Source organism: Haliotis rubra, unplaced genomic scaffold (genome assembly GCF_003918875.1).
Source record: "Haliotis rubra isolate DU_JTF1 unplaced genomic scaffold, ASM391887v1 Scf438, whole genome shotgun sequence".
Lineage (NCBI taxonomy): Eukaryota > Metazoa > Mollusca > Gastropoda > Lepetellida > Haliotidae > Haliotis > Haliotis rubra.
Window position 1 is genome coordinate 680,001 of NW_025767122.1, and position 21,746 is coordinate 701,746.

The 21,746-nt window shown below is 39.8% G+C and overlaps 1 protein-coding gene across 3 annotated transcripts in view; it reads right to left on the bottom strand.

Annotated features, from left to right (window-relative positions):
* Positions 1 to 21,746, bottom strand: part of LOC124289265 — a 49,466-nt gene that overhangs the window by 22,736 nt on the left and 4,984 nt on the right. Inside the window, exons 1-2 of one of the 3 annotated variants that reach the window (XM_046725874.1) lie at positions 7,744 to 7,805; positions 5,394 to 5,435 (exon numbers count right to left, since the gene is read on the bottom strand). The exons of 1 other annotated variant lie outside the window; for it this stretch is intronic. The gene's annotated coding sequence lies outside the window, so the exon portion shown is untranslated. Of the gene's footprint in view, positions 1 to 5,393; positions 5,436 to 7,743; positions 7,832 to 21,746 lie in introns of those variants that run through there. One more of the 3 variants, XM_046725872.1, reaches the window with a different exon arrangement.

The window sequence follows — 21,746 nt, forward strand, 5'->3', positions numbered from 1 at the left end:
AATCTATTGATACAAGATGTTGCAGGTGAACCGTTTCAGTTGGTACATTATTGATAATGTCAGATTCCCTGTGATAAACCCGGAGCTGAAGCAATAAGCGATAATTGTTGATATTGATTTGCAATTATTTTCTCATAAATATATTATAAACATGGCCATGGCAGGAATCGACATATAAAGCCCCAGTAATGACGTGGATCAGTATGTCACTATCTATGGAATCCCAGACGGGACATCTGGGGATTCTTTTTGCGTTGTCGCCCTTACAAGAACAAGCAAACGTGTCAACAACGTCCCTTCTAGGATTCCATATCTATCTGCAAGACTTGTTTACAATATTTCAACATGTCAGCTTCAACTATTTGTCAGGACGGCAACACTTCCTATGGATGTGAGGGTGTTGCGTGTCTCAGCACATTCCACTTAACGTCACCTGTGTTGTAATAAAGCATTACACGTCATATATCTGTCAAGTTATGGAAGCCTACATTCGCCAACATAAAACATGGCAACTATAGTGAACGGTACAAGCATTAATGAAGATGTCGCAAACACTATACTGTGATGATAGATATCACTGTTTCTTTCTCATATCACTGTTTCTTATAAACACTCTTGACACACTTTAACAACAGCAAAAGTATAGTTTACTGTGATGATATTACTGTTTAAGATTGGCGAATGGATTTTACTTTCTAGCACACATAAATACCCTTGCCACACTTTGACAACAGCAAAAATAAACTCTACATACCATTCCAAGTAAAATGATCGGGTTTGTTCTGTGGACAGTTGAGAAGCCTTTGCGTGTGTTTATGACGGGTGTGGCAAACACCTCGAATAACGACTATTCGATAGGGATTCGTAAATTATTGATATATTTGGAATCGTACAACTAACTCGTTTGATGAGGGAATATGATTATTTTTCGTAGCTTTCACGACAATTTAAAATGATTTGAGTTGAAAAAATTACCATTAAATCGTACCTGTGGGTAAGGTTAGAGTTTTATATGACAATGGATTTGTTTGGCTTCTTTTTACAAAAAAATGTTGATTAACGGATCAGCATGAAGTAATGTCATGTTCGTTAAACAGCAAGTACTCGCTTAGAGGACAGGTGAAAATGCCTTCTCTTACGCCGATCTTTTTAAAGCCTTCCTTAAAAGTTGATGGAGAGTAAACAAATATTTGACATTTGACCTAGACCACATGGCGTGACAAAAGGTACACGTGGTCAGTCTGCCCACGTTTGTATAGTATAATCTACTAGCTTCAGTCAGTTATTCGTAAACACGGACAAATTCAAGCATTTAAATAGCTTTCCCTACTGGACAAAGAGTGGACACGGGACCTAGTGTATTCCGACATTGCGATGCTAAAACCAAAAAGAATTCATCAAATGAGCTTGGCAATGCAAACATTATACCGAAATCGGTGAAATCTCAGAATTGCCTTCTTCCAAGGCATTAGAAAGGTAATCTTAGTCCCTGTTGGCGACCCACGAACATTATATCTGTGCTTCTATTCACTCGATGCAATAACTAAGGACTAAAACCTTCGCCTTGGCACAGACCACACATCCAACATCGCTCAATCAATGTCGCTATTGTACACACGTCGTCCGGCAGGCCGCCCCAGACACCGACTTCAAACGTGTCGGGTTCTGTGTTTAAGTATACATGTCTGATAGGACATCACACGATTTCTCAAACAGGGGCACAATACGTTGCTTATGAGCCATTGGTCAGCGGCAAAACGTCCAACACGAGTTTTATGTCTTTATGATCCATCACCCACTTGCAACATAAAGAACATTGTCAGTGGCTTTATAAGGACATAAAGACTTTATGATTTAATAATTGTTTCTGAAGATACACAGTACATGTAAACAGACGGAGAGTCGTCTAGTACAATCCAGGACCAAAGGGATAAACACCATAAACATTTCGAAACACAGATTCCCTTTTTCCTTACAGATTCCTGTCTGAATTCCATTTTGTTTCAACCTTAGTTAAATTAAATTTATTTATTTTTCTATTTCTAACTGGGTTTTGTTCATCCAAGCTAAGTATTCTTCTAATGCGTCGAGGGGGTGAGGGGCCTTCATCTCAGTGGTTAAAGCGTTGGCCTGTTCATCTCGAAGGTGTTGATTGGCCAGACTCTCCTAATAGATAATGTTGAAGCCCATTTCGTTTCTCAACGATGTTGATTGGTTATTAACAAAACAACGTAAAACCAAACTACAGAGCAAAACCAGTCAGTCTAATGCGTGGTAATTCAATCAGGGTGAAGACCAAATGGACCAGTCTCTTTCATGCCAGAAACTGTTTTTCACTGGAGTTATTCATATCGAACGATGATTACAACTACTCTTTGCTCCTAACTTGTTTACAAAACAAAGCTGATTATTTAAAGAATCATTTTTTCAGGATTTAACTACTGTACTGCTATTACATACAGATAATTCCGTATTACAGGAAAAAGACCTCCAAGCAAAACCGTGAGTAGCATGGTTCTTAGTCTAAACGTACCTGTCAGGGAGTCGACACAAATCGACCAGTTCATTACTACCATTCATTATCACACAAAGCTGATTGGAAACTTCCAATATTGACATTGGACAACACCTTCTATTATTACGCTATCCATACAGTTTGTCAATATTTTACTTCCCATTTTCTAAAATGCCACTCAAAGAAGACTGGAATTGAAAACTACAGCTGACATTTCATTACATCATAAATCGTGACGAACATAAATATAATCTTACTGGTAATTTCCACGAAGTAATGTCACTGCGAGTTTCGTTTTAATGACATACGCTTTACATATATGTTTCAAATACAACTGGGGTGATAAAGGTTGTATCTACTTCGTGTCAAAAGCTTGTATAAGTTGGATTATAGGAGCAGCAACAATAACAATCTCTCCCGCTGCGACTACAGCAGTGGTTAGCATGCCCGCGACAATAAAAGCTGATCTATCGTCAACGGTTGAATAAACCAGCAGTACAAACTCTCCACGATCTTCTCCAGGAATGTAGGTCCCGAAACCCATAATTACAGATCATCCCCCACATAAAAGAACTCATGTTTTGCACGAGCAATCAAATCAGAACACCGACATAAGTGTTCGTCATAAAACTCGCTATGGTTGTGTTCATCTGAGGACACATGCTTTAATCTTTACAGGACTCATTCGTGTGGAATAGTTGGTGGGACCTGTATCTGCGTATACAGTGAACACTAAACGATTATTACAAGCATGTAGAACACATTCCTGCCTTATTGATAGGTACATGTTACCTGAAGCGTTCTAATTGATTCAGCTTTCTGTGATGTGGTTTCGAGTTCGTGAGTGCGTGAAGTAAACGTAAACAAATACACGTAGGCAACCAACAATAAAAACAAATACTAATTTCATATCAATTCCGTATTTAGGTTTTCAGTGTTGCAAAATATTTTTGTTTTGTATTCATTATTGTCGAAAAGAGTAAAGGTAAATAAAACAAATTAAATATTAGACGTATTTTACAGTATGAGTTTAATTTGTTATCCTTGGTGATATATTTTTACAAATACCTAAAACCATCAAAAAATAAATTTACAAAATAAATGTAACTTTTCGTATTCATTTAACAGTAATCATATTCAAAATTATGTGACACATCAGCACAGGAGAGAGGGGTGAAGCATCTGCAAACACCCGGTGTTGTGAGAAAATACCTGATGTCAACCCATCTTTAGATGCTAGATGAAGATATACAGATGTTCTATTGTCGTTATACATTAAACAGACAAACCAGGGGCTGATACTATGAGCAACAAAACACGCCGACCGGTCACGATGACACACACTCAACCAAGTTACCGAACCCGATTACCAGATCAATGACGTCACCTTGGGTGAAAAGTAGATCAGTGCTAGGAACCTATTCTTTTCCTAAACACGGGTTTGGCTTCAAATAAAACACTTCTGGATCGCCTTTACTGCTGCATATAATTATTGCATCATTTGATCTTAATATATCAAAATAATCATACTGTCAAGAATGATTGATCATGTTCAGGAAGCGGTTTCGTTCACGTCAAACTATCATATCTTTCCTATTATATCAAATCGATCCCTCTTAAAACGCTCGGGACAAGAAGATTGAGATCTTATCGCGTTACCTTCTTATCATTGTCAGGTTGAATCTCAGCCAAGAGGGATGATGTGGCAATGTTAAAATGACCTCTACCTTTGTTATTGATGCCTATTGATGGCTGTACGTGACAGCTTCATATCGGTCACTCCTACTGGGACGAGGTATATTGGTCACCACGAGTGGTCACTGGTGGTCATTAGGCCAGATAATCGTTGACATCAATACGTGACCAACACCACAGGAACACAAAGCATGTATTGTGTAGTTTGACTGCCTCGCCATGACATGGTAGCCTAGGGTTCTCTTACAGAAATCATGAGGCTGAAGACCCTCATCAAAGTACAATGTGCTTAAAAGACCATTTATATAGGTCACTGAGTTCCGAAGGGGTATCAACGGTATTATTATTATTGTTATGACAGATGTTATTGAAAAGTGTGCCAATGTGACTTTGTAGGTTATAACCACAACGATTTGTTCAGGAATATGTTCAAGAATATAAGCTATTATATATGTATGTCCTTAAAAATTCGTCATCAAAGAGAAACCTCGATTATCCTCCTTAACAATTTCCTATGGGCGTGAAAGGCGAACTAGCGATGCAGATGTTTATAAATGGATTACTAATAAATATTACTTTTTCGTATTCCGTAGTTTAATATAACATAACTTGGACATAAATGAAAGTACATGTGTAGTTGTATTTCCTACTGATTGTAAAATGCAGTCATCATAACGGTAAACGTCATTGTGTAGACCCAGCAGGACTTCAGGGTTAGGCCCAGTTCATTACATGTGTATTCCACAAGGAATCGTGACGGAAAACTTTTTTACATACAGGATGACAAGGGTAAAACTGAGTTATGAAAAAAAAAACAACGAAATTGTACTGCTCCCAGAGAGAAACTGTTTCCATCGACTGTCATTTGGAGTAGCTGGCATATTCAATAATTACGTCAGAAAAATCAACACAAAGACATTTGTCTTGATCTACCAACTGCATATGCTGTTGCTATATTTTCTACCTACATATTTACTGACTGAGTCAGATTTGACACATATTTTATGACATTGTCTGGAATCATACATTATTTAGGATTATACACATTTCCAATGAAACAGATACAGATTATGATACAGGCGCCCCTAGCTAAGACACGTCGCTGCAAAGTGACATATTCTCACTTAAAATCCCAATAATATTGTCTATATAATCTAAAACAGTTGTTATTAGTCTTCGTTACCTGGAATCGCACCTGTGTAACCAGTCTTCAGTCTAAACGTACCTGTCAGGGAAGGCAAGCGTGAATGTGAATTAATTAACCTTTATCACCAGGTCATGTTTTCAGCACAAGCCGATATTGTGAGTGTTTAATAGTGTGTGTGGTCAGTACTAGTCCAAAGGCTGTAGAGGCTTGGTGTATCTAGGTGACACAGGTATTTCCGATATTCCAATATCGATAAAGTGTGTTTTAACACACAATGATCCTGACCTTACTAGTAGAAGAGGTATGTTGACCTGTTTTCAACCAAGATCATTAGAAACTGAATAAAGAATAAAGAAGCATAAAGAAGCAAAACCATTGCTTCAATGAACACGCGAAAGCCCTTCTACAATGGAGCAAAAGTTCATTGAAGGAATCCGACAAGTGTTTATAACACAATGGCGATGATGCAAGATGTGAGAACCTGACGAACGATTTGTTGGTCAGAGAAAACACACCTACATCTTCAGAGATGCATCAAAACGTCAACATTAGAGAAATGGGCGTTAAGAAAACTATACTGACAAAGGTTGCATTAATGGGTCAATGGAAATAAGTGTGTCCAAATGATGCTCTTTGCCTTGCATGGGTGGAAATACATTGAAGACTGACAATAGTCACATATATTATTAGACAGGTGTAATGAGACTTAATTTGAAGTACTGATAGGTTCACACATTTAACCATCAATTATGTGAAACAGGAAATAAAGAATGGGATAGCCCAGCAATTATACTGACAATAACTACTGCATTTAACTGAGGCAAGGAATAACACCTGCCAATTACAGGACCTGTTTACAAGTATACAAAGTATATGTACACTTCTATTGGACACTGGGACCGTGGGGTAGCCTAGTAGTTAAAACGTTGGCTCTTCACGCCGAAGACCCGGTTCGGTTCTCCACATGGGTACAATGTGTGAAGCCCATTTCTGGTGTCCCCTGCCGTGATATTGCTGGAATATTGCTAAAAGCGACGTAAAACCACACTCACTCACTCACTCTTTTGGTAACTTGTTCTATTGTAGACTTACGTATATATGTGTAATTAATTTATATACATCACGGTACAGGTAGAAGGTTACGCATGGTTCTGTTACTTAGATTGGAACCATTGCGTGCTGGTGTTCAGCTCTTGGCTTGGAGCTGGTAGGTGCAGGGGGTGGTCTGTTGTTCATTTCAGTGTGTGATATCAGATTAATGGGCTAGATTGCAAAGGCTATAAATGTACGATGAATTGTTGCGTGTCGTTGCCTAACATGTCGTCACAATACAGCATGGTGTTTTATCTGAGGAGCACTGACCAATGTCCCCGAGGCTTAAAGTAAACATATACATGGATTATATAACATTCCGATTAATAATGGTTTGGTGGTACCGTGTCCGGAATAACGAGGTGTCCCTTTATAGAATGGTGACAAAATTATGTTACATATTCGAGAGTGGTTGTGTTCTGGCTTCTATACCATAACATATCTGCACTGAAAGACATAGAGAGACTCAGAGAGAGAGAGGGGAGAAGAAGGGGACAGGTAGAGTGAGAGGGACTTATATATACATAGAGAGGGACAGATAGAGAATGAGTGAGGGGCTAGGGAAGATGGACAGGGAGAGGGAAATGGACAGACACACAGGGGGAGAGGGGCAGATAGAGAGGGGAGAGAGGGACAGATAGAAGAGAGAGGGGCAGACAGAGAGAAAGAGAGACAGGTAGAGAGAGATCGACAGAGCGAGGCAGGGAGAGAGGAACAGAAAGAGAGGAGATAGGGACAGAGAGACAAGGAGAGAGGGGCAGATAGAGATAGGACAGATAGTAGAGAGGACGGATAGCGAGAAAGAGAGAGATGGAAACAGAGAGAAGGACACAGAGAGAGGGACACAGAGAGAGCTAGGGACAGAGAGAGAGGGAGAGAGAGAGATAGAGAGAGGGACACAATGAGAGACAGAGAGTGAGAGAGATCTGTTTCAATAGACACTTCAAACTGACTGGTCTCTTACGTATTAAACGCCACTTTGAGTAAAGTCTCGTTTAATAGTAAACAAGATATGAATTAATACTTATCACCCATAACAGTTGCAAACAAGACATATATTACATGAATTAGAGACAACTATGAGGAAACCAGCGGGACTTTTACAGCTGAGTGTAACTCATGCTGAAACATTACACTGGTGACAGCGTACCCCTTCATACAAGGCTACACACGGGAAATATGTGGGCCACAAACTCAGGTGTAACAATTCAACATTAATGCTAGGCGAATACACGCCCCAGGTAACTCTGCATAACCTGCCTGATTTTAAGGTAATATTACAGGTGAGACCTACCTGCTTACAACGCTGTCCACACAGGTGAGATAGGTACAGACATAAATACGTGCCCTACAGTCTCAAGCCCCCTTCCTCTGAGAAGAACTCCAGCAAACCACGTGACACCAGCCACACGCATGAAAGCACACAAAATGGTTTTAAAATTTGCTCCACGCATAACTAGTTTGTTTAGCTTCTCACGAGGCCAGCTGTGGCTCTGAATACCAGAACACAAATCTGCTTCATATTCACGAAAAGGAATCGAAGGATACCAATTATTGTCCAATCTTACATATTTCTTCCTGCTTGATATAATTCATCGATTGACAAAACATGAATGTAGGGAAAAAATAGCCCTCGGCACATATTGTCATGTTTTTAACATAATCACATTCACATTTTCCATTGTTGGGGAGTTTAATGACATTTAATAATCTTTGACATATGTGTCATACAAAGATTTTCAACGTGGTTTGAATTTTAATGAAGCCGATCAGATTATGGACAGACGTAAGGTTACAATGCTTACATGCTTACATTATGACGTAACGTAATGATACACATTTTGTAATCACCACACACGTATCAGTTACCGTATAAACGTACATATCTTAAAACATACTTTGTCAACGAGTCATATATTATTATGACAGAAACCATCTGAATAAACGAGCGTCCCCAGACAACCTGTAAATTACAAATTCCATGGCAATTATCTAACTTATCGGGCAACAGAAACTCTTCAGAAATCATTCTTTGATTCTGCGGCCAAACACAAGGAACAGAACGGTCACAGAGTGTAAACCATAGATAGACTTCAATGGTGTAAGGAGCTCTGGCACTGTGTCAACGTCTGAGTGTAATGTTCTCTGTTAGCGCTGTGTGGAGCTGAGGAACTATTAGAGTATTACCTATATGACATTGGCAGTATGTCAAGCTACAGCAGGCAATGTACTCAATTAACATTGTACGGAGCTCCAGCTAGACTCTGGCACCGACACAAGTCCATATACAGTGTCATGTAACACTGAGCACTCAAGGATACCTACTTAAATCTCACCAGTTGTGATCGTTCAAATATCTACCCATTCTTTTCAATGTTTGTTTTATATTGGAATAAACAAAGTAGAGTTTTTGACGTAAACGTGCGGGTAAATAGATCCCACCGGGTGTCTCTATCAGACATGTAATATACAAGATATATGAATTGTAAAGTAGTACTAGATAAATGTGTCTTCAAGCTGAGATAGGATCATTACACTGTGGGCATTCGTTGCTAATAGTTTGACGATGTTTATACTTATTCGCCAAACATGACTAGCGATTGTACACCTGCAGAGCATGAAGCCATAACTTTTTTATGACAGAATTTATTATTTGGCGCTATTAACACATTTTGCCTTCGTTATACTCCTGCATACGACCTATTCGTGAATGTGTACATATCCAACCAGAGTGTCTTGAGTGAGTGAGTGAGTTTACTTTTACGCCGCTTTTAGCAATATTCCAGCAATATCACGTCGGGGACACCAGAAATGAGCTTCACAAATTGTACCCATGTGGGGAATCGAACCCGGGTCTTCAGCGTGACGAGCGAACGCTTTAACCACTGTGCTACCCCACCGCCCCTGAGGGTTTTGAACATTCATTTATACAATAGGTATATTTAGTATGTGATCCTGGCCCGGAGCTATCTGTGGACGTCTTCCTGATGGAGGGGTAGTATTTACACACTGACATTCACATGGTAAACACAATCATTCCTATCAAACGGATAACGGTTTGAGATTTCCTTGACACTATGCCTGGCACACAGATCTGATATTGACATGACAAATGCATTTATACCTATCTGACTGATACCAAAATATACTCAACTGTATGTAGGCTAAGAGGGTAAATCTGCCATTGACATGATAAATACAATCGTAGCAGATGACAAAATAAGTTCACTTTGACATCAAAGGTGTACAGAACTGACACTGACACAGTGAAAATGGTCAGCTGTCTGATAGCGATGTACATTTGACAGTAATCCCAGTGCCTAGTTCTGATATTGACATGCCATGTACATCCATACCTATCAAGCTGATAATGATGTGAGATCTCCTTCACATTAAGCCTGGTGCCAGAGTTCTGATATTGACATGCCAAGTACATCCATACCTATCAAGCTGATAATGATGTGAGATCTCCTTCACATTAAGCCTGGTGCCTAGTTCTGATATTGACATGCCATGTACATCCATACCTATCAAGCTGATAATGATGTGAGATCTCCTTCACATTAAGCCTGGTGCAGAGTTCTGATATTGACATGCCATGTACATCCATACCTATCAAGCTGATAATGATGTGAGATCTCCTTCACATTAAGCCTGGTACAGAGTTCTGATATTGACATGCCATGTACATCCATACCTATCAAGCTGATAATGATGTGAGATCTCCTTTACATTAAGCCTGGTACAGAGTTCTGATATTGACATGCCATGTACATCCATACCTATCAAGCTGATAATGATGTGAGATCTCCTTCACATTAAGCCTGGTACAGAGTTCTGATATTGACATGCCATGTACATCCATACCTATCAAGCTGATAATGATGTGAGATCTCCTTCACATAAAGCCTGGTACCTAGTTCTGATATTGACATGCCATGTACATCCATACCTACCAAACTGATAATGATGTGAGATCTTCACATTAAGCCTGGTACAGAGTTCTGATATTGATATGCCATGTACATCCATACCTATCAAGCTGACAATGATGTGAGATCTCCTTCACATAAAGCCTGGTACAGAGTTCTGATATTGATATGCCATGTACATCCATACCTATCAAGCTGATAATGATGTGAGATCTCCTTCACATTAAGCCTGGTACAGAGTTCTGATATTGACATGCCATGTACATCCATACCTATCAAGCTGATAATGATGTGAGATCTCCTTCACATTAAGCCTGGTACAGAGTTCTGATATTGACATGCCATGTACATCCATACCTATCAAGCTGATAGTGATGTGAGATCTCCTTCATATAAAGCCTGGTACAGAGTTCTGATATTGACATGCCATGTACATCCATACCTATCAAGCTGGTAATGATGCGAGATCTCCTTCATATAAAGCCTGGTACAGAGTTCTGATATTGACATGCCATGTACATCCATACCTATCAAGCTGATAATGATGTGAGATCTCCTTCACATTAAGCCTGGTGCAGAGTTCTGATATTGACATGCCATGTACATCCATACCTATCAAGCTGATAATGATGTGAGATCTCCTTCATATAAAGCCTGGTACAGAGTTCTGATATTGATATGCCATGTACATCCATACCTATCAAGCTGACAGTGATGTGAGATCTCCTTCACATTAAGCCTGGTACAGAGCTGTGATATTGACATGCCATGTACATCCATACCTATCAAGCTGATGGTGATGTGAGATCTCCTTCACATTAAGCCTGGTACAGAGTTCTGATAATTACATATCTTTCTGGCTGGTTTTCAAATAAGCTCAGTTGAGTCTGGTGAGTACAACAGATAATGTGAGCCCTGAGCACAGATCTGACATTGGTCTTGTGAGTACAAGAGCACAGATCTGACATTGGTCTTGTGAGTGCAAGAGATAATGTGAGTACAAGAGCACAGATCTGACATTGGTCTTGTGAGTACAAGAGATAATGTGAGATCTGCTTCGCACTGAGCCCTGAGCACAGATCTGACATCGGTCTGGTGAGTACAAGATAATGTGAGATCTACTTCACACTGAGCGCTGAGCACAGATCTGACATCGGTCTGGTGAGTACAAGATAATGTGAGATCTACTTCACACTGAGCCCTGAGCACAGATCTGACATCGGTCTGGTGAGTACAACTGATAATGTGAGATCTACGTCACACTGAGCACAGATCCCACACAGACTCCTACACTACACACCAGCAAGAATACACGTGTTGTTGTCAATAACATACAAATCTCTAACACCCAGAGGCAAAACACCTTGTCAACGGAGTTTTAATGTTACGATAGCCTTGAATATTTATTTTCATTTCCGCGATAAGTGAGAACAACCTAGGACAGCGGCGAGCAGCACGTGGCGTGTAGCACTGAAGGTTAAACGATGACAAGATCCTTGTTTCCGTGCCCGAGGTCACGAAGCCAGAACTGTTCTCAGTGCTGAATCCTCAACAATAGTTGTTCTCTTTGATGTCAATAATGATTTTCGTATGTACACAAATGATTTAACAGCGTATAATATTCAAAAGAGTTGGACATTTTACACAATACTTTTACAACACGTTAAAAGTGATTACGGCTACATCTATGATATTGATTTATGTTTTTAATACTTTTTATGTTGTACACGTACTGTATGTCTTGTCTGAAAGGATTTTTTAAACCAATATCTTGAAACATATTTCTTGTGACAGACATTTGCGTTTTGACTCATAGCCTGAGTCATAATATCTATAATCCCATTTGCATAATATTTTGACAGGACGAGGCATAGACTTGGGTTACTGAGTGCTGAGGGTTTTATGAATGTTATTGCCACTGTAATATTCTAACCATGTTTTTGTCTAGAAATGTGAGACGTGCGTCGCATCACTTCCCTGATCCCCCTCCCGTTCCTCTCTCCCCCTCCCCATACGACGTCTACACACAACGCCTGTACACGTGACGTCTAGAGTACATTGTGGAAGGGCCATAATGTGTATATTTTAAGCTTCTAAATAAATCACTCGGTTGACATGATGTTTTCGAAAACCCTAAGACGAAATGAAATTAAGAATAAAGTTTTAAATTATCGAAGTAACAATGTGATTGATAATATGAAACAGACATGGGTGTGATGACAAATCAAGGGTTGCCTCGCTTCAATTTTGGGTAGGCAGTTTCGGAGGCATGGTTATAATGTAGTTAGAAGGGTACAATCGATTCTGCTTTTAGCAGAGATTCTTAAGTTTTGTCGTTTCTATGAAATAAACAGACCTATCATAAAATGTACATTTCAATGTCCTAACGTCTGTCTAGCCGAAGAAGATGATAAATGGCGTCGCGTCCAATCAAGTACCAGAACACCAGGACACGCAGAGTTGCGTCCCTTGGGTAAGTCAAAAACTTAAATTCGAATCCTGGTTCGCCAGAATTGTGTTTTTAGGTTTTCAGCACCATACGTGGGTTTCACCATAGTACTAAATGCCTAAGGTCTGTATCAGTTCGGAAGTTCCGCTCAAATTTGACAGGCCGTGATATAACTGGAATAGTGTTAAAAGTGGCGTTACACAAAAACCGTTTGAACATCTATAAACTATGTCTACTAAGCCGGAGTCGATTGTACAATTTCAATTACATCTTGAGCATGTGAATCACTAAATCACTTAAGCATCACTTAAGCATCACTTAAGCATCACTATAAAATTATGATGATACCGGTGTTCACGAAATGTTGAACGTCATAAACACATGCAAAGGTTTGTCATTTGTTGACCTGAGAAATATCGGGATTGTACAATCAAAATAAGGAATTGCATCGGACAGTATTTTTGTCACTGATGCGACAAATTTCGACATTTTTCCACATGGCTCCTATAAAACGTTTTGAAAGAATGACTGAGGCCTTGAATGTTGTAACCTTGATGGAACTATTTCTGATCAAGAGCCGTATGACCTCTTAGCATGCTCGATTGTACTTCAAAGTTGTGAAATGTAAACGCCTAATGCTTAAGCTGTTGGAATATTGCTCGGCATGAAGGAAATTTCAAATCATCCCTTTAGTCAAACAACCTTAGGGAGAGATGTTGTCACACGGAAACCCAACTGACTCTTGCTCATTAGGGAGTCCCTCGCCTAGTATAACATGCTATTATGGACATTATTTCAGTTATATCACGCCGCGTAAAGAGTAAGGAGTAAAGTGTAAAGAGTAAAGTGTAAAGAGTAAAGTGTACAGAGTAAAGTGTACAGAGTAAAGTGTACAGAGTAAAGTGTACAGAGTAAAGTGTACAGAATAAAGGTATTGGACGTTTACCACTTGAGTGAAACCACATACAGAGGACACATTTCTGGTACAGGCAAACCGCGATAATAATCAAGAAAAACTCATCCCTTAATTTCATTCTGACTTCATTGACTTCTGCAGGAGTTGTGTCCCCTTGGATAACTCGGTCCCTGTCATATCAACAGTTCTAGGGACACGTGCACGAAACGATCTGTTATGTCACGTTTACAGGAGATGGGATGGTCGTCTCACATGTGTACGAGCGTGCCCATTACACTACGGCGAACGATGTGAGCTTCATTGCTATACCACTGACAGTTACTCATAGCACCGGTTAACATCGCTTAGGGGATAGAGGTCTATCTGGGTCGATCATATACTGTTCCTATATTATAGCACTGTTATGCAAAATATATATGAAAAAAGACCATTCCGAATATTACTTAATACATGAATAAAGTATAACCTGGTCTTTTCACCAAACTTGGTCCTATTTCCAAAACGTACTTACGTGCTCGACACGGTAAATTGTCCACAAGCCCTGGGTTGATCAGTCGATATAACAATACTTAGCAAACAGAACAGTCAGTGTCTAGCCCGTGGTCGGTCTCAAATGGCGGCCAAACAGGTTTGGAAATGAACTTGTAGGCGAGGAAACTATGCCAGCCGATAGAGGAGACTGTTTTGGTCAGATATGGGGAAATGTGAGATATTATATTCCAGTCAGACCAGATTGCAGGATCACTAACGGCGGCAGAGTGAGGGTATCCACAAACGGTTTACTGTCTAATTTAGGATAGGTCTTATGGAAAATAAATAAAGTACAATATGAAGCGAGGTTTCCGAGTGACAGTTGACTTCAGTAATGTCTCGTGTTGACGTGGTTGTGACGATGATGTATTGCATGGAATGTTTGGCATAATATTCCGAATACTATGACGTAATTTAATCCTGTCGTATTACATTCTCAAGGGAAATAGTTTATAATATTATTTAATCTTTGTGTGTGTTAAAAAATAATGTTGAATGATTGACAAAATATGTCGGAATTTGTTTGTTTTTTGTGAAAACTCATTTCTACATAGATTTCTTGGTCGATAAATCGTGGAACAATTATTGTAAGGAGAAGACACTTTTTAGAAGACAATTTTTAACATTGCTGACTGACGTCTTTGTTTGGCATGGAGGATGTTCATGCAATTTGACTTCATGTGATGATGATACGGGTATTCAGTGCAGGTACTGGTCTGTTAGTGAAGCATGATGAAAAACTGCTCGATGTAGGTACGTTGGGTTAGGTGCATGGTGAAAAGCGATGACCAGAGCGTTCGATCAGAGAGTTTGGTCAGAATATGCTCAGGGCGTTTGGTCAGAGTTTATGGTCAGGACGGTGAATGGTCAGATTGTGAGAATGTATGGTCCTTGGAACAGATCTGGGATGTCAGTACTGTCTTGGACAGTGTGCCCCTTGGAACAGATCCGGGATGAGAGTACTGCCGAGGACAGTGTGCCCCTTGGAACAGACTGGGGAAGTCAGTACTGCCGAGGACATTGTGCCCCTTGGAACAGATCCGGGATGAGAGTACTGCCGAGGACATTGTGCCCCCTGGAGCAGATCCAGGATGAGAGTACTGCCGAGGACATTGTGCCCCTTGGAACAGATCCGGGATGAGAGTACTGCCGAGGACATTGTGCCCCTTGGAACAGATCAGGGATGAGAGTACTGCCGAGGACATTGTGCCCCTTGGAACAGATCCGGGATGAGAGTACTGCCGAGGACATTGTGCCCCTTGGAACAGACTGGGGATGAGAGTACTGCCGAGGACATTGTGCCCCTTGGAACAGATCCGGGATGAGAGTACTGCCGAGGACATTGTGCCCCTTGGAACAGATCCGGGATGAGAGTACTGCCGAGGACATTGTGCCCCTTGGAACAGACTGGGGATGAGAGTACTGCCGAGGACATTGTGCCCCTTGGAACAGATCAGGGATGAGAGTACTGCCGAGGACATTGTGCCCCTTGGAACAGACTGGGATGTCAGTACTGCCGAGGACATTGTGCCCCTTGGAACAGATCAGGGATGAGAGTACTGCCGAGGACATTGTGCCCCTTGGAACAGACTGGGGATGACAGATGGAACAGATCCGGGATGAGAGTTGCCGAGGACATTGTGCCCCTTGGAACAGATCCGGGGATGAGAGTACTGCCGAGGACATTGTGCCCCTTGGAACAGATCCGGGATGAGAGTACTGCCGAGGACATTGTGCCCCTTGGAACAGATCCGGCATGAGAGTATTGGCCAGGAAACAGTGCCCCTATGAAATTATCAGAGATGTCAGTACTGCATATGACACAGCTGCCCTAGGAACATATTAGGGATATCAGTACTGCCATGGAAACAGTGCCCCTGGGAACAGATGAGGGGTGAGAGTACTGCCTAGGACACAACGCCCCTGAGAAATTATCTGGGATGTCAGCACTGCCAAGTAGTCGTGTCCCTTAGAATTGATCAAAGATTGTAACGAAATACTTTATCTACTAACTGATCCACTACTAGTATCTTTCAAGGAAGGAAGTTGTTTCATTCATTGATACAAAAGGCCCTCAGTTGTCGGTGTCGTTGTGGCCCAGGTGCATACCGAAGTTGACATGACAAGGTATATTGATTCGTTGAAGGGTGTGTACACGCATTTGATAAGTATTATGAGCATAGACTTGACAATATATATAGAGGTTCACAGCAAAACAATACCCTGTCTTGACTATCCTGAGAAATAAATTCCATTTTGTGTAAAGGGGAAATAGCTGTGAAAATTATAGGATCACTGAAAATCAGTGATGACACCAGGTGTTCGCGAAAGGGGTAAGTATGTCCTGCCGCACATATATTTGACAAGTGATATGCTCATGTATTTGACAAGAGATGCGTTCATATATTTGACAAGAGATGCGTTCATATACATGTATTTGACAAGAGATGCGTTCATATATTTGACAAGTGATATGCTCATGTATTTGACAAGAGATGCGTTCATATATTTGACAAGAGATGCGTTCATATATTTGACAAGTGATATGCTCATGTATTTGACAAGAGATATGTTCACATATTTGCAAATGAACATGTCCACATATTTTCAAAGGGATATTCATATGTTTGACAAGAGATGCGTTCATATATTTGACAAGAGATATATTCACATATATGACAAGAGAAATGGTCATATATTTGATTCATGCAGGCATATCTTTATCAAGGCATGTATGCATGTTGACATCTAGATCTACATACGTATCTTTATCAAGGCATGTATGCATGTTGACATCTAGGTCTACATACGTATCTTTGTTAAGGCATGTATGCATTTTGAAATCTAGGTCTGCATACGTATCTTTATCAAGGAATGCATGCATGTTGACATCTAGGTCTTCATATGTATCTTGATCAAGGCAAGTATGTATGCTGACATCTAGGTCTACATACGCATCTTTATCAAGGAATGCATGCATGTTGACATCTAGGTCTACATACATATCTTTGCCAAGGCATGTATGCATGTTGACATCTAGGTCTACATACATATCTTTGCCAAGGCATGTATGCATGTTGACATCTAGGTCTACATACGTATCTTTATCAAGGCATGTATGCATGTTGACATCTAGGTCTACATACGTATCTTTATCAAGGGATGTATGCATGTTGACATCTAGGTCTACATACGTATTTTTGTCAAGGGATGTGTACGTGACAAGAAGTACATGCATATCTTTGACCAGACGGTACACACATATAATATATGATAATATACACACACGCGATATTTTTGTTAAGAATCAAGGGACTAACTCACCACAGGTGACCATCCATTGAAAAAGATTCACTCAGTGAGAGACAAAATGACAGCTGTGAGAGGCATGTGAGACTCTGTACCGAGCGCTAGCCAACTCTCCACTCCGTGATGTGTTGTTAAATACGCTTATCTGTCCCACATCAGTCCCACAATACCCGAGGTGGGTGTGTCCAGGTGTGCATTGCACATTACCAGCGAGGGGAATAGAAAGGTTGTTAGTTTCAGCCTGTGTACATAGATCATATTGCAATGTTGACTCTAGAATATGGAAGCTATTTCACTGTCACCTCGGCCATGTCTAATCCCAAACAGTGAACTTGGAAAAGCAATTAGCCAATCGATTTGCAATATTGTGATGCACTTCAAGTTAGTCCGAAAAAAACATGAGCCCGCAGAGGAGTGCTGATCAAATAAATGTGACAGCTATCTGTCAACTGATGTTTTTTACCTCATATTTTACCAATATAAAACGAAATGAGAAGTATGTCATTTATTGTTGTTTCTTCTGATTAACTGATAAGAAATGTTCAAAATAAGTCAACCACATGAATATATGAGAGAAAAACAAGGTCGAATTATTTGTCATTTTCCTCATAAATGTCTCACTGGAGTTTGGATCAAGCTCTTTAATCACATGGTACCTTTTGCATGCTAGGCCAGGGCGATCGTTATATTGAAAAATACCTCTCCAACCTTATAGCCAGAGATCAAACACGGTCCAGGCAGCGAACACTGCATGTAATTGCGTAAGAAATCCGACCGAAAGAGCAGGGCACCAAACATCAATATTGACTGGCAGTGTCCATTAAACATCAAAGTATAAGAGGCATGTATAGCGATATAACCCACATAATACTCAATACTCTCTATGGGAATCCGAGTAGCTGGGGAGAACTGAGGTGATATAAAATGAGATTTCACGAAGTGTTCACGATTATTTCACTTATGTACAACATGATACGTCTGTGCGTGTGATTGTTTTAACTAATCCCATCATGCCGAGCGACAGGCACGGTGACAACAAGTGCCATTTTTAACGTCTTTGAAATGAAGCGCTGAGGGATCCAACCAGCGACCTTCCGTTCTCGGGTAGATGGGAATAGAGACTTAGAACATGTGTGGTATTGTTTTACAGTCATGCTGATTATAAAGTTCCTTAACAAGGACATCATTTATTGTTCACAATAATACTTCAAATATTTGAAATTACAGTGACATTAGCCATTACGGCATGGTCGTTTGTGTCCTTGACCTCTTCTCACATGTAGGTCATTGGATATGCAAACGTACATAGGTAAAGGGGTGTAATTAGACTAAAAAGGTAAAGGAGTGTAACTTAAATACGTAAAGGAATGGAGGTGAGGTGAGGTGAAATTGGGTTTAACGTCGTGCTTGAGAATATTTCGCTCATATGACGATGTGCATGCATGTGTATGTGTATGTGCGGCTACTTGTACTAGCCCAGACTTAAGCTGGTTTTATAGTGCTAGCCCACTGAGATACCATGCCGCAGTGAAGCATGAATACCCCACTCAGACACATTATACTGCGCCAGGCAGGGACCAACAAGTACCATATTTTAACTTTTTTTGGTATGACGCGGTCGGGGATGGAACCCGCGACCTTCCGCTCTCCGGGCGGACGCTCTAACCACTACACCATGGAGGCGGTCGCAAAGGTATGGAATTAATGTTAACAAGTTAAGGTAACTATGTAATTAATGCAAATATCAAGAATCATGTAATTTAATTTATGTACAGGTATTTAACTCATGCACGTATGTGAAGATATGTAATAATTTAAATATGTTGGGCTATGTATTTAGCGTAAATATGTAAGAATTTAATTAGAGTAAATATGTAAAGGTATGTATTGGTATGATCTTCCATGACTTATGCCATTCTGCCTACCAGGTAAAATTACTCTCTTTAGAGCCATGACTGATATGACTAACATTCACCCAGAAGTCTTCCTTTTAGCATGTATACACGAAAGGATAAACACACACAAAAATAAAGATTTATAATTACACAAACTTCCTCCTCAACTAACTGAGAAATCAAACCAGCAGCTATCAACATCGGAAAAAAAGAAAATTAAAGATGCATGATTACACAAACTTTCATAAATGGTTCCCAGACTCTCACTTTGTACTCTGAAGTTATCACTTTGCTAACAGCCTCAGCAGCCACCTTGTACTCACAGTAGTAGATTAACTCTTTGTTGTGACAGCTAATAAGTTGTTCCAGACTGGCCCCCACGTTCACACCCTCTTAACGAGTTGTCCCGGAGTGAACCCCGAATTTGGTTATTACGTGATAGACAGAGAGGCCGCTCTGGGACACTCTCTTCAACTCTAGCTTACATCTACATCAGAACATAGCAGTAAATGGGTGCGTGGCTGCTGATGGTGAGGTGGATCAGGATGTCACTAGGAGTTTGTTTGTTTGTTTGTTTGTTTGTTTGTTTGTTTGTTTGTTTGTTTGTTTGTTTGTTTGTTTGCTTGCTTGCTTGCTTGTTTGTTTGTTTGTTTGTTTGTTTGTTTGTTTGTTTGCTTGTTTGCTTGCTTGCTTGCTTGCTTGCTTGTTTGTTTGTTTGTTTGTTTGTTTATATGCGCAGTCAGCAATAGTCAGCTGTATGACAGCTATGTAAAAGGTAATGTCAGGGTTAGCAATAAGTTCGGGGGTCATGGCGAATTCAATAGTCCAGATCATATTCGGACAGGTGTTTATCAGTTTGAATGTCATTTCTGTATCCAGATTGACCCCAGATGACAGGTTAAAGGTCATCATTAATACATCTATCCAGATATACAGACTCATCACCCCGCCAGGATGTCAAACACAGCCAGTCAACCCAAACAAATGACGTTTCCATTTGTCGCATCACTGAACAAAATAATGTCCGATGTAATTACTTATTTTGTACTATATGTACCCGTGCTTTTAAGGCGAAAAATTGACCCGCCTTTGCACGTGTTTGCACGCTCACCTGTAATCACTATATGACTGATTCATGAACATAATAATAATATTGTCGCTTTTATGTATGTATGTTTATGTATATGTATATATGTATATATATATATATATATATATATATATATATATATATATATATATATATATATATAATCCATCTTGAAGGTGCTCAGCGGCGCTGTACACGTGTGTGAGTTATTGAAAGGCTTGCAGAAAGAGATGACTTTTCAGATCAGATTTGAACTTTGTTGTGGCCATAGGTATCCTGAGTGATAGTGGAAGACCGTTCCACAGATGGTTAGCTGCGATGGAGAACACTCTATCATATCTTCATGATGTAGTCAGAATGGAAAAATATGCTCCTCTTTCAACAGAAACAACATTTTTGTCGCTTTTGTTTATCTGACTTTAACTACAGGGCCACTCAAGCTTTAAAATACATGGATTGAAATCCTGGCACTCAAATATTTTGGTGGGAAAGAATTTTACTGATGTACTCCTGAATACGGTAACCTCCAATAAATGGAATGAATGTCGAACACTTCCTTCAAAAATGAAAGGTCGTCGAAAAATGGAATAGAAATGAATCTGTATTTTAGCTGGGGGTTTTTAGTTGTAGAAGCAGTATTACCTTGAATAGAAAGTTTGCATGGGGCGTATATTTTACACTATCGTTGCAAGGGGGAGATCTTACTCATGTAAGATCTACCCTTTTAAACATGTATATGCAACAAGCCTAAAAGACCTGGAATCACGTAACTCATATGTTGAATACATATTTGTCTTTTCTGGCCAATGATTGGCTGTGTGAGTAATTACAATAAGTTCAAAGATACATACTACTCATGAAAGTATGCATACGTGAAGTATGTGCCGCTGTACGAAATATGCATGCAAGAAATATGTGCCAGTGTAGGAAATATACATGCAAGAAATATGTGCTACAAAGTAAAATATATAGACGTCAATTATATATGCTATTATATACAATATTCATACAATGTATGTCGATATATATGCCACTATTTGTAAGATATATACGTCAAATATATGCTGCCATGTGAATTATACATGCGTCAAATATATGATGTCATGTGAAACATACATACGTCAAATATATGATGTCATGTGAAACATACATACGTCAAATATATGCTGCCATGT